This window comes from Protopterus annectens, chromosome 12.part0, assembly GCF_019279795.1.
Source record: "Protopterus annectens isolate FY-2018-M chromosome 12.part0, PAN1.0, whole genome shotgun sequence".
NCBI classification, from domain to species: Eukaryota; Metazoa; Chordata; order Ceratodontiformes; family Protopteridae; genus Protopterus; species Protopterus annectens.
The window spans coordinates 1,468,119,064-1,468,134,269 of record NC_056746.1 but is presented as its reverse complement, the minus strand read 5'-3'; positions in this window follow the sequence as shown (position 1 = coordinate 1,468,134,269).

Sequence of the window (15,206 nt, the reverse complement as noted above, 5' to 3'; positions counted from 1 at the left end):
TATGTATTTAAGTCCTTTCTCCAAGAATTTCTCACAAACACATGGCTATGCCCATCTACCTCACCTGCATGATCTATATTAACAGATAATATAATCATCCTTACTAATCTAAACTCTGATAGTGTCTATCTATACCTTTCAACTCTTGCCCTCTCCCCACTCTTAGGGTGGACTTGCATCTTTTTATTTTTATTTCTTAGCCTAATAGACTAAACCTATAATACTTTTGCATATAGAGATTATCATAGTAAATCATCATTTTTTATTTATTTTTAATTTTACCTGGTGTCTCCTAATACTTTATTGCATCCTATGTATTCCACTCTCAAAACTTTTGTACTGGTGTTTTATTTGATGTTATTTAACTCTCTGGAAATTTTTTCCTTGGGTCTCTACTGAAAATGGATATTTATTAGCCAGTCAGATTTGTCAATAAATAAATGAATTAGCAGTAACTGAGCCCCTATAGACTTTCTTGAATCTCTGTGGCCGACATTCATTTGACTCCACCCTTGCCACAGTCTGTTTATAACCCAATGCTGTGCCAAACTGGGCAGGTCTAAGAATCTTGTTAACCAAGCTAGTGCAGTCATTTGTATATGTAGTGTAATGGGAGAGTCTCATAGGATGTACTTATGCATAATGTAATGAATCAGGATATCCAGTGAACAGTGCTCATCTTTAAATGGTAAATTCAAATACAAGGTTTCACATTTTTGATAAGGCAAATGCTTAAGATATCTTAGTATTTTCATCCCAAAAATTGCTCAGAAAGATTAACATCATTCTTCTCCAAGGATTTGTATTTTAAGATTGACTAGTGGGAGAAGGAGTTGAGCTTCTTGAGCCAGTCATTGAAACCTGGAAATCTGGAGATGGGATAAGTTGTGATCTATAGCATTATGAACATCAGGTACATGTTAGACTGATTTTTAAATTGAGAAATACTAGCAACATCATAAAAAACTGGACTCTCTTTCATCTTTATATTTTGAACAATGGCTTGATTATCAGAATTTTGTCACTAAACTGCTCTTGCCACATGCAAACTGTAGCCCAAACAGGGAATATTTCTAAGAATGTGTTGTCTTTCATGACCAACTCAGGCCAGGAAGATGGTTATTCTACTGAAAATCATTTTCCTCTGAAGTAACCATACATTCCTGTACTAGCTTAAAGTAACCACCCATTTCTGTACTAAAGTAACCATACATTCCTGTACTAGTTTAAAGTAACCACTCATTCCTGTACTAAAGTAACCACACATTCCTGTACTAGCTTAAAGTAACCATGTGTTTCTGTACTAGCTTAAAGTAACCACACAATCCTATACTAAAGTAACCACATGTTCTTGCACTTAAGTAACCACATATTCTTGTACTAGCTTAAAGTAAACACACGTTCCTCTACAAGCTTAAAGTAACTACATGTTCCTGTATTAATGTTACCACACATTCCTGTACTAGCTTAAAGTAACTACATGTTCCTGTACTAGCTTAAAGTAACCACACATTCCTGTACTTACAAAGTAACCACACATTCCTGTACTAAAGTAACCACACATTCCTGTACTACCTTAAAGTAACCATACGTTCCTGTACTAAAGTAACCACACATTCCTGTACTGGCTAAAAGTAACCACACATTCCTGTACTAGCTGCTGCAGCTGTGAAAAGCTAGATGGAGACTTAGGAAGCCAAATCAGATTGCCATGACATGATACCATTGAACTAACCCAGAAATGTTTTCCATGAACATAAATTGCCTTTTACTTTTTTGTGGATCTGCACCCAGTAATGTTTATTTCACCCTTTTTAACACCTTTACTGAGTTATAACTGAAGGCATAGGCAAACATACATTTACATAAAAGAAAACTGTGTTAATGTTTACAGTTACAAACATTATACATTTTATAAATTATTTTATACAATTATCATAACTCCAACATTACTTAAATTGATCAATTCTTGCCTTTCCTTAAACCTCACTCCTACTCCAAAAATGATTCTACATTTAATGTTCCCACAATTCCATTTTTCTATGTAATTTGCTCTACCATTTTCTAAAGATTGCATTTCCAGTTCTTTTATGTCTGTTACAGTATTCACTGCTTCAAATGCAGTTGGTTTAGACTTTGATTTCCATTTTCTAGTAATCACTTTTTTGGCATCTACTAGAAATAAACTTAACAAGATTTTATTATGTATAGGCAATTCAGATCCTCTATCGCAGCTGAAAAAAATTTCCTCAGTTATACTCATTTGCTCACCCAATACTTGTGACAGAGTACTCTACAAGGAATTGTTAATGTCTGCAAACTCATTGCAATACCAAAACATATGTACCCAGTTACCTCTTTCTTCTCCATCACACCTCTAACATTTGCCATCTACCTAAAGAAAAATTCTTTGGAGTCTGCTTGGAGAACAAATACTATCCAAACACTTCAAAGCAAAAATCCTAAATTATCTAGACTTTGTTGCATCCACATGTAAGTGCTCCCATTGTTTCCTTGTGAATTGGTTATCCATTCTTTCTTCCCAATCCTTTCTAACCTCTGATTGATTCTTATTGTTATCATGCAATATTTTATGCACCCTACTAATTATCCCCATTTAGCAGCAGCTTCTGTTCTAGATTCAACTAAAAACTCTACCAGGCCAGGTCCTTCACTTGGGAATCCCACGTCCTTTTCTTTTTGCCTATACTCTGATATCAATCACTGATAGGGAATAAGTTCTCTAGCCTGCAGTCCAAATGTCTGCCTAGCCTCTTCTACTTTATTGCCTTTCCCTCTCTAGTTATTTGCTCCCAGTGCCTTGGTTGTTTTGCCAGTTTTCACCCACAAATGCCAGCCCTCTCTTGTTTATTCTCTGTACCCCTAACTGCAGTCTCTTGAATATCCTCACCCCTGCCCCCACCCCCCACCCCCACACTTCATCATCATCCCTTTCCATTTTGAATTATAGCTTGGAAAGATCAACTTACACTAATTGACCCTTGCCCTCTTCCCCTCACAGATAAAATCCTTCAACTCTTAATTAATTGCTCCCTACAACATCTCCTCTAGTTGATAAAAATATGCCTGACCTGTATATAAAACTAGAGAGACCACAACTATTTTCATTGCTTGTATCTTGCTATCCATATGTATAAACAAGAGCTTCCTGCTTCTCACTTTTTGTATTATCTTGTGTTAAGTCTCCTCCCACATATCCTTAGCTGCCATAACAGAATCCTTTTTAAACCATACTTCTAAATACTTCATTTTTTCATATCCCAATATATATTTGTATTGCTGAACCCATGTATGTGTGGGTACTTAGTTCCCAGATATAGCCTTTCTTTTATCTTCATTAATTTTATATCCTGAAATGACTTGAAACTGTCTCAGAATGTTCCAGAACACTGACATGTCCTTTTCTGGTATTATCAGATACAAAATAATTTCATCTGCAAGTAAAGACAGCTTTTCTTGATTACCTTACCCATTATATTCTTAAATTTCTGAGTCGCTTATTTTCTTTGCCTATGGCTCTAAATATAATGCAAATAACAAAGAGGAAAGAGGACAGACCTGCCTAGCTTCACTGTTCAGACACAATTTAAAGAGAGGAACCCACCCACTTTAATTTTTGCCTCAGATCTCTTGTATATCTTCCTGCTTAACCGTATTATTTTATCAGGAAATACAAATGCTTCAACTGTCCTACTCAGAAAATCCCAGATTACTCTGTCAAATGCTTTCTCTGCATCAAGACCTACCAACAATAGTGATATTTTCTTACATTCTGCTCCCATCTGGATCATCGTTCTGTTAATATTGTGAAATGTTTGCCTCCCCTCCTCAAAACCACACTGATCCATATCTATCAGTTTTCACATCTTTTCCATTCCTTTAGCTACTATAGGTTAAACACTTTATAATCATTGTTTAAATATGAAATGGGTCTCTGTGAAGCTGGGTCTGATGGGTCCTTACCCTCTTTAGGTATTACAGCTACTAATGCTTCCTTCCAGGATGTTGGTGCTTCTCCTCCTTTTAAAATACTGTTAAACAAAACCTTCCAGATTTTTATCACTTTCTTCCCTCCTAGCTTCCAAACTTCCACAGGAATACCATCTATTCTTGGAGATTTTTCTCCAGCTTGATTATACATCACCATTTTTATTTCATCTCCTATCTTAACTAATAATTGTTGAGAGACCTCAACCTCTAACCTTGTAATGCATACGTCTTCCATAAATATTTCCATTAATGCTTTTTCTTGAGTTCCACATTCCTTTGCTTTGTATAAATTTTCAGAAAATTTCTGAAATATCTCTAATACCTCAACAGAATCTCTGATTATTTCTCTTGTTATAGGCTCCCTAAGTTTATCAACAGCCCTTTTGACTTTCTGTTGCCTAAGTTATGCTGAACATTTTTGAGCACAAAAGTTATTATAAAAAAAAAAAGTTGCTTAGCAGCAATCTTTCTAAACCTGTGAATATCACCCACATTCTCGTTAGCACTCTGCACTTGCGCCTTTTCTTATTCTGGGAGTTCCTCCTTATTCTGCAATACTTTAACCTTTCTCATTCCCTCTACATAATTAGTTTTTCTGTTCATTTTTTTTCTTTTTTTCTTTTATTTCTACCCTATTTTTAAACTCCACTTTCATGTTATCCCACTCACTAGCTATAACTTCTGAAGAAATGTCTGCCTTCTCTAGTAACTCTAATTTCTACTATGCATTCCTTAAATTCCTCTCTTTTTAGCATGTAGGTGGTGAAGCACCAGTGTCTCATTTCTACTTCATCACCCTGCATTTTTATCATGGTTTTTATTGGTGCATGATCTGAACTATTTATTAGATATGTATTGAAGCTTACCCTCTTTTTTTTTTTTGTATTTTTTCTTCTAGGTCCTACAGATACATCGGTGGAATATAAATGCATTCAAACATATTCCTCGTCCCTTGTCAGTAGTTCCTTACTACCAAAAATTTACAAATACTTTCTTTTTCCCCTCCTTAGCAGTTACTGTAAGTACCCACCATTTCATTTGTCCCTGATATTCTGATGCGTATCCATCCTGAAATCTGTTCTTTATGAAATTCACATGCTCACTTCTTTCAAAATGTGTCTACTCTAGCACTGCTATTTGTATTCTTCAGTCCTCTTACCTTTTTGGGTATAGCTGTGAGGCCATTCACATTCCAAAATAATATTTCCTGATTGGTATAAATTTGCTTCTCTTCCTCCTTGTGTACAGTGAATAATCATTTTCCAGAAACACTCTACTATCTCTAGTGTTTAATATTTTGTCCTTCTGCCACAGTTTTGTCAGGATCAACCCTTTCTGCTGGTATAATTTCATCTTTACTAATACAGGTCCTGGATGCTTTGTCATGGCCAGGATTTGAGCATATACAAGATATTCCCTTTCAATTAATAAACCCTGCAGTGGAATACCAGTCTAGTTACTTATTTGTGCTTTCATAAAATTAATACAGTCTGTTACTTACAATTTCTGTGGTACAACAAACAATCTAAAGTTTACTATGTGTTTTCTGTTCTCTAGCTCTACCATTTTTTGAAACAGCTCTTCATGAACAGTCTCATATTCAACCAACTTATTCTTCATTTTGACCTCTGATTTTTACAGTTTTATCAGTTCATCTGAATAGTTATTTAAAGTCTCTTCCCTTTGTCTAGACTTTTTTATTTGATGTGATATATGTCTTTAATGTTTAATTTATTTTAATCAACTCTGAGTCTATTTGGCTTATTTTTTTCCTGTAAATTACAGAAGCCATCTCTTGTACCAAAAATGGAGCTTGAATTGCTTTTTGTTGAACAGCTGCAGGATTCTTCCCAGTCAATATTTTCTCTACCCCTTTTATTGTTGATTTTATTCCTGGCTCTCTACATTTCTTCTTTGTTGACATCCAGGTGGTATTCTTACTAGCCAGTAACTAAATTGTACTAAAACAGGCAGAATTATTGTCCCTTATTGATCAGTTTCTTTCTTCACACTGAGAGAGCTAAAATTAAGCAGTTCATTAGTGTGAAGCTATCCTGGAAAACTTCTTTTGCCTTCTTTTTAAGAGATTAGACAAGGACATTGTAAAGCTGCTACTTGGGGGATCATTATACAGACAAAGTTAAGTAAGCATATGAGTGACATGATCTTACTCACTCTAGCTTTGGGACCTACCAGAAATTCATTGACATCTAACTTTAAGTGCTGCATTGTTTTCATTGAGCAGTCTGCAACGCTGTTTAACAACATTGTTTTCTAGCCCTAGAGATGTAATGCAGCAACTCAGATCTGTCTTCTTATCCTTAGCCAGAGGTACCCGGAGGTGATCTCATAGGTCACTGAATTTGTCCATACCTACACTGGCATCTTGCTCATCTTCCCCAGTGGTGAAGTGCTAAATTATGGATTCATCCATGGCCTTTTGCTGCCAACGCTAGAATAAAGCTGTGTTAAATAACTCAAAAATACCAAAAGTAGTGTAACATCTTATTAGCATGTCTCTGTCTAAATACAAAAAGGCAGAGCAAGCCTAGGCAAATCTTGTTCTTGAATGGGTAGCAAATGAAAGACCAATTTAATATCAAGCTTACCCAACAAGCAAAACTCATTAAAATTCCAGATAATATGTGACACATTTTCTAAAGTGGCATATTTCACTATTGTGCCATCCATTGAAATAAAGTCATTTGATGACCCATCTGGGGAAAAGAGGTGATGAATTAAGTAAAATGCATTTGCTTCTTTCATGGTTGAAAAGCTAAATAGGTTGATCATCCTTCTAGTTTGTTTTTCTTCATTAAGAATGTTTAAAATGATGCTGTCTTTCCCATTAGTAAGATTTCAAGTTCTTGACAATCTTATTATTAAATGGGGCATTAGATTTCAATGACAGGGCGACAATGAAGTTCATAGAAAGTACATCTACTTTACTGGATAAGTGGGTTGCTTTGCTTCTGTTGTTTCTATGGGGGGTCTCTGTTAGTTCAGAAAGAACCTCTTTCCCCCAAAGGACCATGTTGGCTTCAATGGCAAGAATTTTTCACTACTGGGCACTCTTGCTGTTGTCCTGGATTGACTCATCTTTTGCCAACAATTAAAGGCTAGATGGGATTTAGGAACATGTGAGAGACAAAAGGCAAGTAGACCAAAACATTTCTGGCTGTTAAATGCTCAAAAGGTTTTAGTGTTTGAGAATCTAGATTGACTCCTGTGTTGCTGGGAGAAGATCTGTCCAACATGGCACTCATACCTCTCAATTGTTCAGATTTTTATAAAATGTCCAGATTTTTGACTCATATTTTTGATCTGTTTCTCATAAAATGTGTGGTTTTCTGGCAAATCATTGAGTACTGATGTCCCTTAATAATGACAGACATTTGAATTTCAGACTTCATACCATTCAGAAAATGCATACTAACAACACAACTTTTATTCCAACAACTTTCTAAGTTTATATGATTAATATTTAAAATATGTCCCTATTTCTGGGTCTCTGTCCCCCCATTCTTTTAGGCTTTGTCCAGATTTCTTGTGCTAAGAGGTTGAGAGGTATGAAGGTATTTAACTATGTATCTGGGTGGCACTGATCCTGTCTTAAGGTCTTGTTGACTGCGTTTAATTTTCTAAAACTTTGGTCATAACCCAACCAAGCCAACGCCATCCACCCCCACCCTCAAACATGATGAGTTACTCTAATGGTCAGATGGTCAGTAAATAAAAAATCAAATTGAAACAATTGAGCATCATTTTCTTTAAGGATAGCAATAAAAATTAAGAAGCCTGCTGCACAAGACTTTCAGTTTTCCTGGATCTGCTTATTGTTTGACAATTTTCCTAGTGGAGCTAATGTTCATAGGTACTAGGCTATCGGCCCAAGGGCCTACGTAATCCTAGCCAACAAGGTTCCCAGGCATACGCTACCCAAGAAAGTTACTTTCCTATGCCACTGTTGAGCAGAGACACAGAAGGGATCCCCAGGGTGTATTTCCTATTTCTCATCCACTCATCAAGATTTTTCTTGAAGAGTGCTAATGAAGAACTTTGCTTGACATAGATGGGTAGCCTGTTCCACAGTATGGGAAGTCTCTGCAACAGGAATCTATCTCTCCAGCATGTCTTGTTTATTGTGGTGACAAGGTTTATGTCCCTAGAGCGTGTAGCTCAGAGGGATTGGGATTTCTTTAGGTGTAGCATGTCCGACAGCTCTGGGTTTGACATAGCTTTATATGTTAGGCAGAAATCACCTCGGAGTAGGCGATGTAGGCGATATGCTACAGAGTAAAGCTGGAGTTTTTTCAGACTGTCAGTGTAGGGCATTTGTTTGAGGTCAGTAATCCTCTTTGTGAGGTACTTCTGTGGCCTTTGCAGCTCCTGCAGATGTCTTGTGAGGTACATTCCAAAAAGGGCGTTGTACTCTATAATGGGTCTAATGAGTGTCGAGTAGAGGGGAACAATGACCTCTTTTTTCCTGAATGAGAACCCTTTTATGATGAGGTGTGCCATGTAGAAGGACTTCCTGACTTCTGTGGTGATGTGACTATCAAAGGAGAGACTACTGTCCACCTGGGTCCCAAGGTCTCTTTTCACACATTCGGTGTTAAGTAGATTGCTGCCTATGTGGTAGCTCATGGGTACAGAGTTTTTCCAAAGGGGATGACACTGTACTTTTTGACATTGAGCTTGAGGCCATGGCTCTGACACCAGGCATCTGTCTCAGTGAGGCCCTTCTGTAGGATGTCCACATCATTTGTGGACTTGACTATGGCTCCTAGTTTGCAGTCATCTGCGAACTTTGTTAGCCAGAGGCCTTCTATGTTAACCTGTACTTCAGAGAAGTAGATACCAAACAGGAGAGGATCCAGTACTGAACCCTGTGGTACTCCACTTGTCACTGGTTTGAGGTCAGATTTGGAGTGTGCAACTTTTACAGTGTGGGTTCTGTCAGTGAGCCAGTTGGCAACCCATCTTGTGACATAGGGATTTATACCTAGTTTAGTGAGTTTAGCTATAATTCCAGAATGGGGAATAGTGTCAAAAGTCTTGGCGAGGTCAAGATAGGCTGCGTGAACCACCTTACCCTCATCTACGGCTTTGGTGACTGCCTCAAAGAAGTCGATCAGGTTCAGAAGGCATGATCTGCCTTTCACAAACCCAAACTGGGTGGGATCCAGAGTTCGGAGGTTACCAATGTCTTTGTTTATGCGTTCCATGATGATACGTTCCATGGCCTTGCAGACCAGGCTTGTCAGGCTAATAGGGCGATAGTTCTTGGGATCAGTGGTGGCTCCCCTTTGTGGAGTGGGATAACTGTTGCTGTGCACCATTCAGTGTGCACAAAGCCTGATGCAAGGCTATTATTAAACAGGGTGCTTAGGTGGGGAGCCAGTTTGTTCTGAAGTTTGTGTAAAACATAGCATGGGATGTTGTCCAGTTCCATGGATGCTGTGCTTTTGGCTTTAGAGAGTGCAGCTTTTACCTGCCAAGTTGTGATTACAGGGACTCTGCATTCTTCCTGTATAGATAGGGCCCTTTAGGGGGTGAAGGGGGTAAAGTTAGCACTGAACCTATCTGCCAGGATGTTGGCAATATCAGTTGATTCTGTACTTTTCATGCCATTGTGCTGTAACTCAGAGCAGATCTGGGTGTTGCCATTGAGATTCTTGACATATTTATAGAATGCTTTGTGGTTGTCCTTAGAATTAGTGGCTATTTTGTTTTTGTAGCTAGCTTTGGAGGATCTTATAAAAGATCTCAGCTTCTTACTGATGATGTGCCTAATAAATACTTATAACTTCCTACTGATGCCTAATGGTGTCTAATATAACCTGTTTATATTTGCATTAATAATTCCAAAACCATGCTCAGTGCAAGCTAATTGAAATATTTGAACTTAAAGCTTACATGATGGGCAATAAAACTGTACTATATGACCTCTGTCTACAGTTGTTAAAGAGATATTAATAATTTTTCATATACTATTTATACTGGCATCATTTTCATATTTCTATAAATATCTCAACAGCCAATTAACAGAGACAGAACTGCATAGCCTCACATGAAAGCTGACAGTTGAACAAAATGTTGCTAACATTATGTATGTACCTTGAGTGGCTATTAAGATATTCCAAGTTGTTTACAAAATATTACAAACTTAATAGTTACTGTGTTTGTTCTGACTTATAAAATCCAGTTAAACCTAGACTCTGATGAATACCACCACTGCAAAGATTTGCTTGTATTGAGAAGTTTTACATTTTCTGTCTCAAGTAAAAATAGTTTCGTATTCGAAGAACCCTGTATTAAAAATTTATCCTGTCCTCTACACAGCACATTTTTATACAAAAAGTCAGAAACAGTTAATTAATCTTTTCCTAGGCTTTATATAAATGCTACCAGCTTGAGACCCTTCAAATTAAACAGCATAAGTCTTGATGTACCGTCCATAAAGTTAAAGTAATGTGAAGTCAAGATAAATTTAGACTAAATGTATTTGCTCAAAGGCATAAACTTACTGTAATATTTGAAAACTCATCTCTTGTAAAGAGGGAAATGAACATTTTCTATGTGTTGATACACAATGGAATTTGTCATTACCAATAATATTTTTACATGCTGTACTGTCATGCAACCTGTTAAGTAATATTGTAGCAGCTCATTAACTGACCTTTTTTAATCCAGTTACTGATGGTGCTTGGTGAAAGTTCTGGGGCTACATGCATGTCAACTAATATTAATGTTATTATTTCATCTGAGTGATTGCATGATCATCTAGTTTGGGGCATAGCTGTTGCCTGTGTAGTTACAGGGATTAGCTAATTGCTATGAAAGGTAATATGATGCCTTAGAAAATGGGCGTGATGCCAATTGGAGAACAAATGTTTAACAACAGGGTACTAATGTACAGGTATCACACGGTAAAAAAAGGTCTGATACTATATGGCAGCATATTGACCAACCCATAAAGCATTGGCTGTAAAAAAAACAGCCTAAATGCAACTGTTTAGCAAGGAAAAAACTAACTAGATAAATAAAACCTCAAATAGCAAAAGTGACAGCAGCTGTGCTTACAAGTACTTGCCTCATTGTTCTTTCTATTCATTAAGCATGGCGTATAAGCCAAGTTTAATGAGCTGGGGGAAAAATTAAAAAAAATGCAATTCCATCTGGGTGCATGAGAAGGGGGGGAGGGACATGAAAGGGTTAGAACATTATAGTGCACATACCTCTTAACTTTTGTTCTCAACAACAATGGGTGACAAAGACCTGTTAGAGCAAGAGGTTTTCTGTTAACATGCATTTTCTGAATAATGTGAAGTATGAAACTGTAATGGCTGCCTTCATTTACTGACTGTGATCCTTAATGATCTACAAAAAATTCAAATATTTTTAAGGAGATAGAGCAAATATTTGAGAGAATATCAGGGAATATTCTACAATATCAAGGACAGCTGAGGGATACGCAAAGGGAGTTGCAGTACCTTGTACTGTATTTATTTTTGTATTCATTGGTGTGGTTGTCATATTGGTTCAGGTGTTTACCTCATAGATACAAGGTACAATATTTGATTCTTACCTTTAGGTTGAGAAATTTTGCTTGGCTTAAAATATCCGATAGCCTAATATTAACCCATGAATTGCCTTATGGGGGAGGGTTGGAATAATGGTTAGGGTCTTATTCTCATAAATATAAGGTACATGGTTTGATTCTAACCTCTGGTTATTGGCTTGGGTTGTCTTAGTCTACAGACTAATAACCTATTATTTACCTTTGAAACTATGATCACATTGAAACATCTGAGGTGTACACACTCAAGAAAGTGATTGTAATTGCTGGACACATTTCTGAACGCATGTCAGAGATTGTCCCTCTGCTTTTGCATCTTTTTTTGTGTGTGTGTATGTAACTGATTGTATGTGGTGGTATGTGAGCGTGTGTGTGTGTGTGTGTGTGTGTGTGTGTGTGTGTGTGTGTGTGTGTGTGTGTGTGTGTGTGTGTATGTGTGTGTACACCCTCGCTCATATGAATAGACATTATTAAATACTTATATACTGTATATTTTGGAGGTAAAATGTATCATCATACAACAACTGCATACCCTTCAGCATCTTTGCAAGATTAGTTGGAAGAACTATTTTATGTTAAAAATAAAAAATATAGTATCTACTAATAGTAAAACCAATACATAATTTAAAAAATAACTCCATTTCCTAAATCCAATAATGTCCTGTAGAATGGATGTTACAGAGAAATAACATATGTAGGGGATATGGAAGTGTCTCTGCCTTTTCAAGTGAATTAGTAGTGTTTAATTCACAATGAGGATATTTATCTGCTCCAACAAGAAAAGCGCACAGAGAGAGCAAGGAAACTGTGACTAACTGTATGCTATCCACACCACCCATGCAGTCATAGTGCAAATACACTTATATAATGTGTGACGGGGGTCACTTCCTGTACAAAATAAGTTGATACTGGATATAGTCTTTTCATCCAAAGGGGACAATGGAAGAAGATAGGGAAGGTTTATCTAAGTTTATAACAGTGGCATTACTACTGAATTGTATCCACTCAACCACACAGATGCTTCCTTTCTCTTGTCACATTGAATGCTATCATTGCTTGACTAAGCTTGAGCCTTTTCTGTAAATATGAACTACCTTCTATCCAAATCTTGTGATAGTCATCTATTTAATGCTAATTGCATTCATAGTATAGTTTCTTCACTAGATGCTTGATTTCAAAGCCCTGACATATTGGACCTCTGAGTCTTGGTGTGAATCAGGGGATGTCTTACTACATTCTGTACCAAAAAAATTAAAAAGACCCTGACACATTGTGTCCCACTTAAGCTTTGAATGATGTAGGGGATGTCCCTCTATTTACTGTGCCCTATAATTAACACAGCCCTAACATATCCAGTCGTACTGAGTCGTACTGAGGCGTGGCTTAAAGCAGGGAATGTCACACAAATGGAAAAGAGCAAAAGTTGGGGTGATGCTGATGGTAAGGAAGGCTATTTATATAACAATAATTGCCTACCCATCTTATTGCTGTAATCGCATTCTGAGTTGGATGGTCTATGTACCTTAAAGTCAGTCTTTGTCGAGAGGACTATTATAATGGATCAGCAACAAATGCGATATGGCAAATTAAACTAATGCAACATGCACATACAGCCACATGCATAAACATATATTCACAAGTGTGTGTTTATGGAACTTTTATTGAACTAGTGGACATATACTCATGCTCACTGCAGACTTGCCAATCAACAAATTCTTTAGAGTGATGGAGAAAAACAAAGAAACATGGATAAGCCCACACAGATATGGGTAACACATTCAGATTGTACACAGATGAAACCACAGCCAAGAATTCAGTCAAACTTATACACTATGAGATGCAAATGCTCCCCATTGCACCATTTTGCCAATGATCAGTTATTTTTACACATATCTTGCTCTGGCCAGACCACTAAAGATAGCCACTTATCATGTATGAAGCTGATGGTAATGATACACTTAAATATAATAACCCACCCCCCCCCATGCACACACATGCATAAGGTATACAACTGATTTTTAACATTTTAAACTAGTTGTAGAGAATACATTATTCAATCTACTGCTGCCATGCCAGTTTTCTTGTCTAAACCTCAGGTGAATAAATATTGGTGGCAGTAAAAAAGGAGTCCATCTTACTTCACTCAAATATACACCAATCTTGAAAAGCCTGATTAATAACTGTTTAAACTCATACTGTGATTTGCCACTGTGGTTCTGCCCTACAGTGCTGGGCAGTCAGCACCCCCTCATAGGATGCCCTTCAGTTAAGTGTACCTTTTAATTTTGTTTTTCATTTTTTGTTAAAGAAATGGGGGAAAATAAAACCAGGTCCCCCTAACAAAAGGGTTTCATAAGCAGCAGCATAAGGCCATCAGTCATGCTGAAATAACAGTCAAACTCTATGTATCATATCTATGTATGTATGCATGCATGTATGTACTTATTTATTTTCCTTTTTTCTGCAGACAAACATGTGTGTGTGTGTGTGTGTGTGTGTGTGTGTGTGTGTGTGTGTGTGTGTGTGTGTATATATATATATATATATATATATATATATATTCATATATCTATCTATATCTCCTATATCTCTCTCTATATATATCTATATATCTATTTCTATCTATATCTATATATATCTATATATATATATATATATATATATATATATATGTATATATATATATATATATATATATATATATGTGTGTATGTATATATATATATATATATATATATGTATATATATATATATATATATATATATTTATGGGTCTACTTTTTTTGTTCGATGTGAAAGCCTATACACTGAATTGGCAAAATAAATAAAAAATAAACAAAAATATTGTTTTGTAGGGGGGCTGAAGTGCACTTTTGTGGAAGTCAGGTGGTACTTTTGTTAGATGAAGTAATGTAACTTCGACTAATAAAAGTAGACCCACACACACACACACACACACACACACACACACACACACACACACACACATATATATATATATATATATATATATATATATATATATATATATATATATATATATTTATGTGTGTCTGTGTGTATGTGTATAAGAATATATGCACATTGACTTGCTCAGAATTTTTATAGGTTCATATGTTTACAGGTCATTACTAGGCTAGCTGCCCTTGTGGGCCATTTTAATCGTAGCCAGTTTGCCTTTTTTGTGCTTTAATTAACCTATTCCGTTTGGTTAGAGTTTTGCCTTACCCATCCCATGTTAGGTAATTAATGAAAGGGCAATCATACCTGCATGCATGTAGTCAACCACATCCAGTCTGATGAAACTACATGTTGGCAAAAATAGTCAACAGATCATTACTCAAAAGATAGTCTGACCAAATATGCAGACATTAAAATGTAGTGTGATAATGCATACATATACACTTATTGTGTGAGTGCTCTTTAACATTTGTTCATATTAGGCAGAATTCAGGAAATGAAAGCTACCCTCTAAACTGAGAAGGTAAGTATGGATATAGTCCAGGCTTTATAACTGTGGATGTCCTCTATGGAGACTGAATGCCAATCAGAAGTATCAGCTTACAAGCTGATGAGACAAGACACACAAAGGAGAATGGATACTGTTCATGAA